The 15,299-nt window shown below is 42.0% G+C and overlaps 1 protein-coding gene across 1 annotated transcript in view; it reads right to left on the reverse strand.

The window, feature by feature from the left end:
* DNAI4 (dynein axonemal intermediate chain 4) overlaps positions 1-15,299 on the reverse strand; it is a 603,028-nt gene that overhangs the window by 52,711 nt on the left and 535,018 nt on the right. The gene's annotated exons all lie outside the window — the stretch shown is intronic.

Below are 15,299 nucleotides of genomic sequence, written 5' to 3' on the forward strand. Positions count from 1 at the left end.
ACACCTTCCTGGCCTGCTTCAGGACGTCCTGTAAGCCTGGGTACTTATGCACAAAGCGTTGTACGATCAGATTACACACATGTGCCATGCACGGCACATGTGTCAACTTGTCCAATTTCAATGCCGCCACCAAATTACTTCCGTTGTCAGAAACCACTTTCCCGATCTCCAGTTGGTGCGGAGTCAGCCACTGATCCACCTGTGCGTTCAGGGCGGACAGGAGTGCTGGTCCGGTGTGACTCTCTGCAAGTCAACCCCAAGACGGCGTGACACTGCCGTATCCGGGATGTGGAATAGTACCTGCGGAGCTGGGGGGGTGCCGTTGATGTGGAGCAAGACGCAGCAGCAGAAGAGGACTCAGCCGAGGAGGTTATGGAAGAGGAAGGAGTAGGAGGAGTAGAGGAGGTGGCAGCAGGCCTGCCTGCAAGTTGTGGCGGTGTCACCAACTCCTCCTCTGCAGAGCCACGCATTCCATGCTTGGCAGCCGTCAGCAGGTTTACCCAATGCGCAGTGTAGGTGATATACCTGCCCTGACCATGCATTGCAGACCAGCTATCAGTGGGTCATATGGACCCTTGCCCCAAGCACTGTGTGCCAGAGCATGCCATTACTTCCTTTCGCACAATCGAGTACAGGTTGGGGATTGCCTTTTGTGCAAAGAAATTTCGGCCGGGTACCTTCCACTGCGGTGTCCCAATAGCTACACATTTTTTTAACGCCTCAGACTCCACCAGCTTGTATGGTAAAAGCTGGCGGGCTAAGAGTTCAGACAAGCCAGCTGTCAGACGCTGGGCAAGGGGGTGACTTTGTGACATTGGCTTCTTACGCTCAGAGTGGCGGATGGTTGAGAGGGGGCAAGGAGGACAGCAGTGGTTGACGTGGCTGAAGATGCTGGACCAGGAGGAGGATGGCGGCTTTGAGTTTGTGTGCTGCTTCTACTCATGTGTTGATCCCATAGGCGTTTGTGATGTGCGATCATGTGCCTTCACAAAGCAGTTGTACCTAGGTGGGTGTTGGACCTCCCACGACTCAGTTTCTTTTGGCACAGGTTGCAAATGGCATCGCTGTTGTCAGAGGCAGACACACAAAAAAAAAATGCCACACTGCTGAGCTCTGCGATGACAGCATTCTGGTGGTGGCAACAGCATGCGTTGATTGGCGTGCTGTCTGGCTGACCCCGGGTGCCGATGCATGCTGTCTGACTGTGCTACTAGCTCCTTGCGACGACCTCCCCCTGCTTCCAACTCATCTCCTCCTCCTCCTCTCTGTCTCCCCATCTGAACTTTCCCCCTGTTCTTCTTCTCTTCTAGCGGGCACCCACGTGACATCCACGGATGCATCGTCATCATCAACCGCTTCACTTGTATCTGACAAATCAACAAAGGAAGCAGCAGCGGGTACAACATCATCATCATCACACCGTACGTCCATGGGGGGTAGTTATCAAGCCGTCAACCTCAAATACGCTGCGTATTCCGCAGCGTATTTGTGGCGAGGCTGATACGCCTTAGTTATCAAAGGCTCGAGACCGGCAAAAGTAGAATTTTGTGACGTAAGCTTCGATCCGCCGGACTCAGTCCGACGCAGATCGATTCTTACGTCACTCCAGATGTTCCGCACACAAGTGCGGGACATTCTCACTACTTTGCTAGTTATCAAAAAACTAGCAGGTACGCTCGGGCACTTTTTACGGCCCAGCGTACCTGGTTTTCAAAGCGGCCCAGCCCTGAGGCGGCGATCCCATAGGAATCAATGGGAGTCTGACCTAGCGAAATACCAAGTTCGCTGCTGACAGACATCCCATTGATTTCTATGGGAGCTGTCTACACCTAACACCCTAACATGTACCCCGAGTCTAAACACCACTAATCTGACCCCCCCTACACCGCCGCAAATAAATAAAGTTATTACCCCCCTAAACCGCCGCTCCCGGAGCCCAACCGCAAGCTACTCTATACATATTAACCCCTAAAACCGCCGCTCCCGGAGCCCACCGCAACTATAATAAATGTATTAACCCCTAACCCCGCCGCTCCCTGAACCCGCCGCAACCTATATTAAATGTATTAACCCCTATCCTGCCCCCCCTACAACCGTCGCCACCTATAATACATTTATTAACCCCCTAATCTGCCCCCCCTACACCGTCGCCACCTATAATAAATTTATTAACCCCTATCCTGCCCCCCACTACGCCGCCGCCACTGTAATAAATGATTAACCCCTAACCTAACCCTAACCCTAACGCCCCCTAACTTAAATATTAATTAAATAAATCTAAATAAATTACTCTTATTAACTAAATGAATCCTATTTAAAACTAAATACTTACCTTTAAAATAAACCCTAATATAGCTACAATATAAATAAGAATTATATTCTAGCTATCTTAGGATTTATTTTTATTTTACAGGCAACTTTCAATTTATTTTAACCATGTACAATAACTATTAAATAGTTATTAACTATTTAATAGCTTACCTAGCTAAAATAAAGAGAAATGTACCTGTGAAATAAATCCTAACCTAAGTTACAATTACACCTAACACTACACTATACTTTATAAATTATTCCTATTTAAAAATAAATACTTACCTGTAAATAAACCCTAAGATAGCTACAATGTAATTAATAATTATATTATAGCTATCTTAGGATTTATATTTATTTTACAGGTAACTTTGTATTTATTTTAGCTAGTTAGAATAGTTATTAAATAGTTATTAACTATTTAATAACTACCTAGCTAAAAGAAATACAAAATTACCTGTAAAATAAATCCTAACTTAAGTTACAATTAAACCTAATACTACACTATAATTAAATTAACTAAATAAACTACCTACAAAGAACTACAATGAAATACAATTACATAAACTAACTAAAGTACAAAAATAAAAAAAGCTAAGTTACAAAAAATAAAAAATTAAGTTACAAACATGTTAAAAATATTACAACAATTTTAAGCTACTTACACCTAATCTAAGCCCCCTAATAAATAACAAACCCCCCCCAAAATAAAAAAAATCCCTACCCTATTCTAAATTACATAAATTTCAAAGCTCTTTTACCTTACCAGCCCTTAAAAGGGCCATTTGTGGGGGCATGCCCCAAAAAGTTCAGCTCTTTTGCCTGTAAAATAAAAATACAACCCCCCCCAACATTAAAACCCACCACCCACATACCCCTAATCTAACCCAAACCCCCTTACAAAAACCTAACACTAATCCCCTGAAGATCATCCTACCTTGAGTCGTCTTCACTCAGCCGAGCCACCGATGGAACTGAAGAGGACATCCGGAGCGGAAGAAGTTAATCCTCCAAGCGGCGCTGAAGAAATCTTCCATCCGATGAAGTCATCATCCAGGCGGCGCTGAAGAAGTCTTCGATCCGGCCGATGTCATCTTCAAAGAGGCGCTGAAGAGGTCTTCTATCCGGGCGAAGTCATCTTCCAAGCCGGGTCTTGAATCTTCCTTCCGCCGACGCGGAACCACCTTCTTCACCGACGGACTATGACGAATGACGGCTCCTTTAAGGGGACGTCATCCAAGATGGCGTCCCCCTCAATTCCGATTGGCTGATAGGATTCTATCAGCCAATCGGAATTAAGGTAGGAAAATCTGATTGGCTGATAGAATCAGCCAATCAGATTGAGCTCGCATTCTATTGGCTGTTCCGATCAGCCAATAGAATGCGAGCTCAATCTGATTGGCTGATTGGATCAGCCAATCGGATTGAACTTGAATCTGATTGGCTGATTCCATCAGCCAATCAGATTTTCCTACCTTAATTCCGATTGGCTGATAGAATCCTATCAGCCAATCGGAATTGAGGGGGACGCCATCTTGGATGACGTCCCTTAAAGGAGCCGTCATTCGTCGTAGTCCGTCGGTGAAGAAGGTGGTTCCACGTCGGCGGAAGGAAGATTCAAGACCCGGCTTGGAAGATGACTTCGCCCGGATAGAAGACCTCTTCAGCGCCTCTTTGAGATGACATCGGCCGGATCGAAGACTTCTTCAGCGCCGCCTGGATGATGACTTCATCGGATGGAAGATTTCTTCAGCGCCGCTTGGAGGACTTAACTTCTTCCGCTCCGGATGTCCCTCTTCAGTTCCATCGGTGGCTCGGCTGAGTGAAGACGACTCAAGGTAGGATGATCTTCAGGGGATTAGTGTTAGGTTTTTTGTAAGGGGGTTTGGGTTAGATTAGGGGTATGTGGGTGGTGGGTTTTAATGTTGGGGGAGGGGTTGTATTTTTATTTTACAGGCAAAAGAGCTGAACTTTTTGGGGCATGCCCCCACAAATGGCCCTTTTAAGGGCTGGTAAGGTAAAAGAGCTTTGAAATTTATGTAATTTAGAATAGGGTAGGGATTTTTTTTTAATTTTGGGGGGGTTTGTTATTTTATTAGGGGGCTTAGATTAGGTGTAAGTAGCTTAAAATTGTTGTAATATTTTTAACATGTTTGTAACTTAATTTTTTATTTTTTGTAACTTAGCTTTTTTATTTTTTGTACTTTAGTTAGTTTATGTAATTGTATTTCATTGTAGTTCTTTGTAGGTAGTTTATTTAGTTAATTTAATGATAGTGTAGTATTAGGTTTAATTGTAACTTAGGTTAGGATTTATTTTACAGGTAATTTTGTATTTCTTTTAGCTAGGTAGTTATTAAATAGTTAATAACTATTTAATAACTATTCTAACTAGCTAAAATAAATACAAAGTTACCTGTAAAATAAATATAAATCCTAAAATAGCTATAATATAATTATTAATTACATTGTAGCTATCTTAGGGTTTATTTTACAGGTAAGTATTTATTTTTAAATAGGAATAATTTATTAAAGTATAGTGTAGTGTTAGGTGTAATTGTAACTTAGGTTAGGATTTATTTCACAGGTACATTTCTCTTTATTTTAACTAGGTAGCTATTAAATAGTTAATAACTATTTAATAGTTATTGTACATGGTTAAAATAAATTGAAAGGTACCTGTAAAATAAAAATAAATCCTAAGATAGCTAGAATATAATTATTATTTATATTGTAGCTATATTAGGGTTTATTTTAAAGGTAAGTATTTAGTTTTAAATAGGATTCATTTAGTTAATAAGAGTTAATTTATTTAGATTTATTTAATTAATATTTAAGTTAGGGGGGCGTTATGGTTAGGGTTAGACTTAGGTTTAGGGGTTAATCATTTTATTACAGTGGCGGCGGCGTAGTGGGGGGCAGGATAGGGGTTAATAAATTTATTATAGGTTGCGGCGGGTTCATGGAGCGGCGGTTTAGGGGTTAAACTATTTATTTAGTTGCGGAGAGGTGCGGGATCAGCAGGATAGGGGTTAATAATTTTATAATAGAGGGCGACGGTATAGGGGGGGCAGGATAGGGGTTACTAGGTATAATGTAGGTGGCAGCGGTGTCCGGGAGCGGCGGTTTAGGGTTAATACATTTATAAGAGTTGCGGCAGGGTCTAGGAGCGGCGGTTTAGGGGTTAATACATTTATAAGAGTTGCGGCAGGGTCTAGGAGCGGCGGTTTAGGGGTTAATACATTTATAAGAGTTGCGGCGGTGTCTAGGAGCGGCGGTTTAGGGGGTAGTAACTTTATTTAGTTGCGGGAGGTTCCGGGGGCGCCGGTATAGGGGGTAGAACAGTGCAGTTTAGTGTGAGTGCTTAGTGACAGGCTAGCAATAAAGCTGGGAAAAAGCCGAAGGGCAGCGAGATCGGATGAGTGATAACTGTCACAGTCCGCTGCTCATCGCCCCGCGGCTTTTTGACAGCTTTATTTGATAACTTAGGCGTATTTTTTCAGGTCCGCGGCGGCGAAGGTAGGCGAGCTTAGGCGGACGTATTGGGCCGGCGAAGCCAGAAAAGTAGACGGCTTGATAACTAGCCCCCCATGTCTGTAATGCTGCCTGACTGAGACATATCACTGTTATCTACATCCTCTGTCAATGATGGTTGCGCATCACTCATTTCTTCCAACTGATGTGTAAAAAACTCCTCTGACAGATCAAGTGAAGCGGCTGTGGTGCTAGTGTTGGTGGTGGCGGCAGGCGGGCGAGTGGTAACTTGAGAGGTGCCCGAAGATAAGCTGCAGGGGGATGGTGCGTCAAGGTTCGGAGCGGAAGCTATAGAAGATTGGGTGTCCTGTGTTATAAAGTCAACTATGTCCTCCTCAGAACTTTTTGAGTTCATGGGACGTGGCCTCTGAACACTGGGCATTATTCTAGTGCCAAAGGGAATCACAGCACCACGACCACGATGGCACCTGCGGGGTGGCCTGCCTCTGCCTGTAATTTTTTTATAAATGTACACTTACACTACTATTAAACAAGATATGAGTGGTGGCACTGGGCAAGTGGGCACAGTATAAGCTGTGAGCCTGACAAAAAAAAAGCAGACTGATGTTTCACAGTCCAAAAAGTTTTTTTTGTTTTTAAATGTACACTTACACTACTATTAAACAAGATATGAGTGGTGGCACTGGGCAAGTGGGCCCAGTATAAGCTGTGAGCCTGAAACAAAAAAGCAGACTGATGTTTCACAGTCCAAATTTTTTTTTTTTTAAATGTACACTTACACTACTATTAAACAAGATATGAGTGGTGGCACTGGGCAAGTGGGCACAGTATACGTTGTGAGCCTGACACAAAAAAGCAGACTGATGTTTCACAGTCCAAAAAGTTTTTTGTTTTTAAATTTACACTACTGTTACACCAGATATGAGTGGTGGCACTGGGCAAGTGGGCACAGTATACGCTGTGAGCCTGGCACACACGCTGGCAGACAGGCAACTGCAATTAGATTACACAAGCAGACTGATGTTTCACAGTCAAAAAAGTTTTTTTTTTAATTTAGACTACTGTTACACCAGATATGAGTGGGAGCACTGGGCAAGTGGGCACAGTATATGCTGTGAGCCTGGCACACACGCTGGCAGGCAGGCAACTGCAATTAGATTACACAAGCAGACTGATGTTTCACAGTCAAAAAAGTTTTTTTTTTTAATTTAAACTACTGTTACACCAGATATGAGTGGGAGCACTGGGCAAGTGGGCACAGTATATGCTGTGAGCCTGGCACACACGCTGGCAGGCAGGCAACTGCAATTAGATTACACTAGCAGACTGATGTTTCACAGTCAAAAAAGGTTTTTTTTTTTTAAATTTACACTACTGTTACACCAGATATGAGTGGTGGCACTGGGCAAGTGGGCCTGGCACACACGCTGGCAGGCAGGCAGGCAACTGCAATTAGATTACACTAGCAGACTGATGTTTCAAAGTCAAAAAAGTTCTTTTGTTTAAATTTACACTACTGTTACACCAGATATGAGTGGTGGCACTGGGCAAGTGGGTCTGGCACACACGCTGGCAGGCAGGCAACTGCAATTAGATTACACAAGCAGACTGATGTTTCACAGTCAAAAAAGTTTTTTTTTTTTTAAATTTACACTACTGTTACACCAGATATGAGTGGTGGCACTGGGCAAGTGGGCCTGGCACACACGCTGGCAGGCAGGCAGGCAACTGCAATTAGATTACACAAGCAGACTGATGTTTCACAGTCAAAAAACTTTTTTTTTTTTTTAAATTTACACTACTGTTACACCAGATATGAGTGGGGGCACTGGGCAAGTGGGCCTGGCACACACGCTGGCAGGCAGGCAACTGCAATTAGATTACACTAGCAGACTGATGTTTCACAGTCAAAAAAGTTTTTTTTTTTAAATTTACACTACTGTTACACCAGATATGAGTGGTGTGGCACTGGGCAAGTGGGTCTGGCACACACGCTGGCAGGCAGGCAACTGCAATTAGATTACACTAGCAGACTGATATTTCACAGTCAAAAAAGTTTTTTTTAAAAAATTTACACTACTGTTACACCAGATATGAGTGGTGTGGCACTGGGCAAGTGGGTCTGGCACACACGCTGGCAGGCAGGCAACTGCAATTAGATTACACTAGCAGACTGATGTTTCACAGTCAAAAAAGTGTTTTTTTTTTTAAATTTACACTACTGTTACACCAGATATGAGTGGTGTGGCACTGGGCAAGTGGGTCTGGCAACTACGCTGGCAGGCAGGCAACTGCAATTAGATTACACTAGCAGACTGATGTTTCACAGTCAAAAAAGTTTTTTTTTTTTAAATTTACACTACTGTTACACCAGATATGAGTGGTGGCACTGGGCAAGTGGGCCTGGCACACACGCTGGCAGGCAGGCAACTGCAATTAGATTACACTAGCAGACTGATGTTTCACAGTCAAAAAAGTTTTTTTTTTTAAATTTACACTACTGTTACACCAGATATGAGTGGTGGCACTGGGCAAGTGGCTTGGCAGGCAGGCAACTGCAAAAGGGCTTTTTGGGGTGCTGTGCCTACAGTAGAGATCAGAGGAGTCATTCAGGACTGTAGTGGACACTGAATACACTAGCCTAGCTATCAATTTCCCTATTAAATCACCAGCAGCTACACTGTCCCTCCTCTCACTAACAACGCAGCTTCCGAATGAATCTAAAATGGCTGCTGTTCAGGAGCTGGGAGGGTCTGGGAGGGAGGGTCTGCTGCTGATTGGCTGGAATGTGTCTGCACACTGTGAGATACAGGGTCAAAGTTTACTCAATGATGACGAATAGGGGGTGGATCGAACATTGCATATGTTCGCCTGCAGCGGCGAACGCGAACATGCTATGTTCGCTGTGAACTATTTGCCGGCGAACTATTTGCGACATCACTATTTATGTTTACTTGGGCCTCCACTGAGAAAAGCTCCTTGCTTGAGCTGAAACGTTTGGCAACAGGCCAATTTCAATTTTTTTGTCTAATAAAAGGCTGATTTTTTGCCACTTACCTGTGTAAGCCTGCTGCATATTCTGGGGATTCCGGCCAGCTCTGGGATATAGTCTGGATCTCCATATCAGTGTTTAGCAGTGCTCCAGGGAGTAATATATGTTGGAGTGTGCAATTTATACTGGACTTGTTTATATATATATATAATAATATAATATATAATAATATATATATATGTAATACCTTATTTTAATATGTCTTACATGTGTTTTATTATACTTTTATTGTATCCCTAACACTTAACTTCAAGTTTCAAGTCGCAATGATTTTTTCTTTGCTATGGCATGGAGAGTCTACGATTTCATTACTAGTGGGATATTCAACTCCTGTCCAGCAGGAGGAGGCAAAGAGCACCCCAGCAGAGCTTTAAGTGTCACTTCCCTAACCCATAATCCCCAGTCATTCTCTTTGCTTCTATCACAGGAGGATGTGTGAAGATCGTGTCAGAAGAAAATTAATCCTTTAATGGGTAGTTTCCCTGCAAGCAAGTATAGGGGTTATGCTGTGTCCAAGTCAATCTCTTTAGTAAGAGTAATGGTGGCTTTTAGCAGTTGGAAGATGGCGAGGCGGTCCTTGCTTAACTTCTAACATTTATGCTACCCCTTTATAGAAAACCAGTGTTGGCTACTCTGTTTTTCTTGTATCTTCAGGTCCCTGTCAGCGGTCGCATGAGGCTCACAGACCTGAAGCTGCTGTGACTGCTCCACAGCAGAAGACCCTGGAGGGTAAGTCCTTTAATATCATTTTCTTGGGACAAGAAAAAATCATAGAGGACTGATATATTCAGGGACTAGGTGGGACCTGCTACCCTCATTAGGGGTTACTATATTTATATATCTCTTCTAGTTGAGAGATATTGCGGCTGAGCAGCTTACTGGTTTTCAACCAGTTTCAGGGACTACACCGCTTTTACTGCCTTCTGTAGGGTCTAATGTAGATGTTATGACCCAGGCCTTAGGTGTGTGGCATTGTGTAACATTAAGTTAATGTTATTTACCTTATGCTTCTTATCCCTGCACAGTCCGTTATTAATAGTTAATGGACAGTTATAAGGGAAGTTCAGACTCTCTTATGTGTCTATCATATGGGGCTATACTGCAGGCAGTTTTTTCTATATGTAGTATAATGGCGCCTTCGTATATGTGACCGTTAACTCTCTGCCGAGCCTTTCTGGACAGCTTTAGGGTGCTCAGTCCTTGTTCCCTACCTACTGTCCTTATACTCTGTGGACATATTGGGATATACTTTAACTGGAATGGAGAGATTGAACTGAAGAGAGGAGGGTCAGTTTATGAAGACGGCAGAATGACTATCTAGCTCTAAGAGGGTAATGCCTGCTCTTCTATGAGCTGAACTGCGCTGAATCTAACAACCTTCTGCAAATTCTCTATATATCGGAGGAAACACTGAACCTATATAGGGTATCATCTTTTAGGAGGTTAAATCTCCTTGTTTCTCTCTACAGAGAGATTGAATCATGGCAGCCAATAGAATGAGAGCAGGTTAAATCCTATTGGCTGATTTGAATAGCCAATAGGATTTTAGCAGCCCTAATTCCTATTTACAGGAATACAAGGGACGCCATCTTGAATCGCGTACCTTGCATTGAAGATTTAGTGTACGGCGGCGCTTGTCTGAAGAGGATGTTCCGCGCAGGATGTCTTCAGGATGGACCCGCTCCGTGCCTCCGGGATCAAGATAGAAGATGCCGCCTGTGAAGATTGAAGAGTCCGCCTGGATGAAGACTTCTCGCTGCTTGGATCAGGACTTTGCTGCCGGGATGAAGATTGAAGAGGCCACCTGGATGAAGACTTCTCGACGCCTGGATGAGGACTTCAACATCGGGATGAAGATCGTTCAAGCGGGACTTCAAAAACTGTAAGTGGATCGTCAGGGGGTTAGTGTTAGGCTTTTTTAAGGGTTTATTGGGTGGGTTTTATTTTTTTGTTTAGGGTCTGGGCAGTAAAAGAGCTAAATGCCTGTTTAAGGGCAATGCCCATAAAAATGCCCTTTTCAGAACAATGGGAAGGTTAGGTTTTTTAGATAGTTTTCTTTAATTTTGTGGGTTTTTTGGGGGTGGGTTGTAATGTTAGTGGGTCTTTGTAATTTGTTTTCACTAAAAGAGCTGCTATCTTTAGGGCTTTGCCTACAAAAGGCCCTTTTAAGTAGTTTATTCTAGATTAGGTTTAGGTTAGGTTTTTTATTTTGGGGTGTTTTTTTATAGGTATTAGAATAGGAATATTTTTTTTATTTTTGATAATTTGTTTGTTATTTTGTGCAATGTATATTTTTAGGGGGTGTGATTTTTTTTAGCAAAAGAGCTGTTTAAGGGTCCCCCAAAAGGTCATTTTAAGGGCCCTTGGTAGTTTGGGGGGTGGGGGTTTGTATAGTGTTAGGGGGGTTTGTATTATTTTTTTTAGCAAAAGAGCTGTTTAACTCAGGGCAATGCCCTACAAAAGGCCCTTTTAAGGGCAACCCAAAAGGCCCTGTTAAGGGCCCTTGGTAGTTTGGGGGGGTGGGGGTTTGTATAGTGTTAGGGGTGTTTGTATTATTTTGTTTGGAGCAAAAGAGCTGTTTAACTCAGGCAATGCCCCTTTAAGGGCCCTTGGTAGTTTATTCTAGATTAGGCTTTTTTTTAAAAAAAAGGGTATTAGAATAGGAATACTCTTTATTTTTTTAGATAATTTAATTTTTTTTTGTAATGGTAGTTTTTTTTATTTTTTGCAATGGTAGGCTTTTTTTTATTTTTTGTAATGTTAGGTTTTAGTGTAAGGCAGGTTAGGTTTTATTTCAAAGGTAAGTTTGTATTTATTTTAACTAGGTAGTTAGTAAATAGTTAAGAACTATTTACTAACTAGTCTACCAAGTTAAAATAAATACAAACTTGCCTGTGAAATAAAAATAAAACCTAAGCTAGCTACAATGTAAATATTAGTTATATTGTAGCTACCTTAGGTCTTATTTCACAGGTAAATATTTAGTTTTAAATAGGAATTATTTAGGTAATAATTGTAAATTTAATTTAGATCTAATTTCATTATGTTAAAGTTAGGGGAGTGTTAGGGTTAAGTTTACGTTAGGGTTAGGTTTAGGGGTTAATACAGTTTAATTTAGGTTGTTGCGATGTGGGGGGCTGGCGGTTTAGGGGTTAACAGGTTTATTTAGTGGTAGTGATGTGGGAGGTCAGAGGTTTAGGGGTTAATAACTTTATTTAGTTGCGGCGATGTTGGGGAGCGGCGTAATAGGGGTTAATAACTTTAATATAGTTGCGGCGGAATAGGGGTTAATTACTTTAGTATAGTGGCGGTGATATCGGGAGCGGCATATTAGGGGTTAATAATTTTATTTTGGTGGCGGCGATATCGGGAGCGGCAGATTAGGGGGTAATAACTGTAGACAGGCGTCAGTGATGTCAGGGGCAGCATATTAGGGGTGTTTAGATGTGGGGTTTATGTTAGGGTGTTAGGTTTAAACTGTATTTTCTTTTTTCCCCATAGACATCAATGGGGCTGCGTTACGGAGCTTTTGTTTCTGCGATCTGAGGTGTTAGGCTTTTTTTTTGCCGGCTCTCTCCATTGATGTCTATGGGGAAAGCGTGCACGAGCAGGTCAAAACACTGCTTGTTTTGACTGCTGTATGGAGCTTAAAATTTCCATATCGCACGCACAAGCCGTGTTTTTCAAAACGTGTAATGGCAGCGCTATAGGGAATTAAATAACTCAAGTTTTGTTGCGTTCGTTAAATTTCCCTATAGTGCTCAAAACTCGTAATCTTAGTTTGATGATACATTCTGTATTGTGTGATTATTTGATACTGTTTATAATGCTGTTTAGCATTTACAACGGTTTCTATTTACAACCATTGCTTCTGGAACCTAACCCTGGCGTAAATCGAGGGCTACCTGTATATATATTCTTTATAACCTTAGGACACTAATAGTTATTTTCTTTATTCATGTTGTATATCCTTTGAGGAATTTTATTTTTATGATATTTTCATATATCTATTTATATGTTGAAATTAATCTAATTTCATTTTCTATTCCTTTGTGGAAGGTAAATTTGTGCCTTATGTATTCTTAAGCATATGTGCGTTGTTTTCAATCTCTCTCATAATGAGGAGATTTGAAACCATGACTATGTTAATATTATTATTTTTTTGTATAGGATCTGCTTAGGTCTTTACTTTGCCATTTTCTCAGATTTTTTATTTTTTATAGATTCAAAGGGAACCGATGATGGCTTAGTGATTGCTTTTGCTATCTTGAAAGCTGTAGGCGAGAGTTCAATTCCAGCTGTGGCTGTGTGCTTTCCATAATGCGTTCTACAAATATCCTTGCCATATCCAGCCTCGGAATCTGTTTTAAATTTCTCAAGATTCTGTCCTTCAAAATGGAGGCTATACGTTACATTCTACCTTTGGTTCAGGAGGGTCAGTTTATGACTTCTATAGACCTAAAGGACGCATATCTTCATGTTTCCATTCTCAGGGAACTTCATCTATTCCTGAGATTTGTCTTTCTGGACAGACACTTTCGGCCTTGCCATGACTTCTCAGATCTTTAAGGAGATCTTGGAGACCTTTTTGGTGGTGGTCAGCTCTCAAGGGATAGCGGTAGCGCCATACATAGACGCCATCTGGGTTCAGGCGCCATTCTTTCATTTAGCAATCTCCCATTCAGATTCTCTGTTCTCTATTCTTCATTTCCTCTGGAAAGGAGTTCCCTGGTGCCAGACACCAAGGTATGCTTTTTGGGATCGATCATCGTCTTTCTATCCATAATTATTTTTTTTTGAAGGATGTCTTTCTTTTCAGTCCTCTGTTTCGCCCTTCAGTGGCTCAATGTATGGAAGTAATTGTTCTAATGATTGCTTCCATGGACATAATTCCTTTTTCTCGCTTCCATCTGAGACTTATGCCTGATCAGGCTATGGAATGCAGACCTCTTGGATCTTTCTCTAAAAATAATTCTAGTCTCCCTATTGAGAGACTCTCTGTCCTGGTGGATCTCTCAGGAACTTCTGTCTGAGGGAACATGCTTCCTGAGACCTGCCTGGGTGATTGTGTCCACAGTTGCCAGCCTGTTGGTCTGGGGAGCAGTTTGGGGGTTCCTTAAATGCTCAGGGTCTCTGGCCTGGAAAGGAGTTTTTTCTCCAATAAATGTTCTATAATGAGTGCAATTTTCAATGTCAGTTCAACTTGGCCTCGATTGTGTTGGGTCTGATTTATCAAGTCCCAGTCAGACTATATCTCCTCGGTGGAGTATATCTTCCACCAGGGAGGAACTCGGAGCTCCTTTGCTATGGAATAGATGTCTCGCTTTCTCCAGTGGGCGGAGTCTCACGATTGTCTTCTCTCTGTCTTCCTCATTCTAGGAGTGTACTTCTGGGAAGTGGAATTTTGAGCAAGCAGACCTTTCTCCCTGGGTATTGGTCTCACAATCCGGAAGTTTTCCCAATGATAACCCTTAGTTGGGGGGTTATGGAGTTGAATCTGATGGCGTCTTGTCTAAACGCCAAGCTTCCAAGGTGCGGATCATAATCAAGGGATCCAAAAACAGCTCTGATACATGCTCTCGTGGTTCCTTGGGTCTTCGGTCTTGTGTACCTGCTTTCCTTTTTTTGCTCTCCTTCCTCGAGTAATTACTCATATCAGTAAGGAAAGTTGCTTTGAGGAAGGAACTTCTTTTTCAGGGTTCTTTTCTTCTACCAAATATAGATTCTCTGAAGCTGATTGCTTGGAGATTAAACGTCTAGTCTTGGATAGGCGTGGTTTGCTTAGTAGGTCATTGATACCATGCTTCAGGCTCGTACACCTGTTACTCGAAAGATTGCCTTAAAGTATGGTGTAAATTCCTTTATTGGTGTTTTTTCTCTTGGAGCCTCACATTTCGTCTTTTCTTCAGGATATCATGGAGAAAGGGTTGTCAGTCAGCACTCTGAAGGGTCAGTTTTCTGCTCTGTCGATTCTTTTCTCAAACGTCTGGCTGCTCTGCCAGATGTCCAATCTTTTGTTTAGGCCTTGGCCAGAATCAGGCCTATATTTAAACCTGATGTTCCTCGTTGGAGTCTTATCGTATCCTGTTCACAGCGTAGTTCGATTTTTAAAAAAAAGGAAAAAAAAGAAAAGAAAAAAGGCTCGCAGAGTTTCCGTCTTTCGGCTCTGCAGTGTGATTCCACTTACCTTATCTTTCAGGCAGATAAGGTGGTTCTTCATACTAGGTTGGGTTTACTTCTCAACTTAGTTTAGATCTCAATATCAATTAGGAAATTGTTGTTCCTTCTTTTTGTTCTAGAGAATGCCTATTGCATAATCTGATTGTTATGCATGCTCTATTTGTTGTTTTCTTCTACTACTTTTTCTCTCTGTTTAAGAAGTGTTATCTGGTTCGATTATGAGTCAGCTGGTCAGCATCATTTACGGCTCATTCCTCTAGGTC

Source organism: Bombina bombina, chromosome 10, assembly GCF_027579735.1.
Source record: "Bombina bombina isolate aBomBom1 chromosome 10, aBomBom1.pri, whole genome shotgun sequence".
Classification (NCBI taxonomy): Eukaryota; Metazoa; Chordata; class Amphibia; order Anura; family Bombinatoridae; genus Bombina; species Bombina bombina.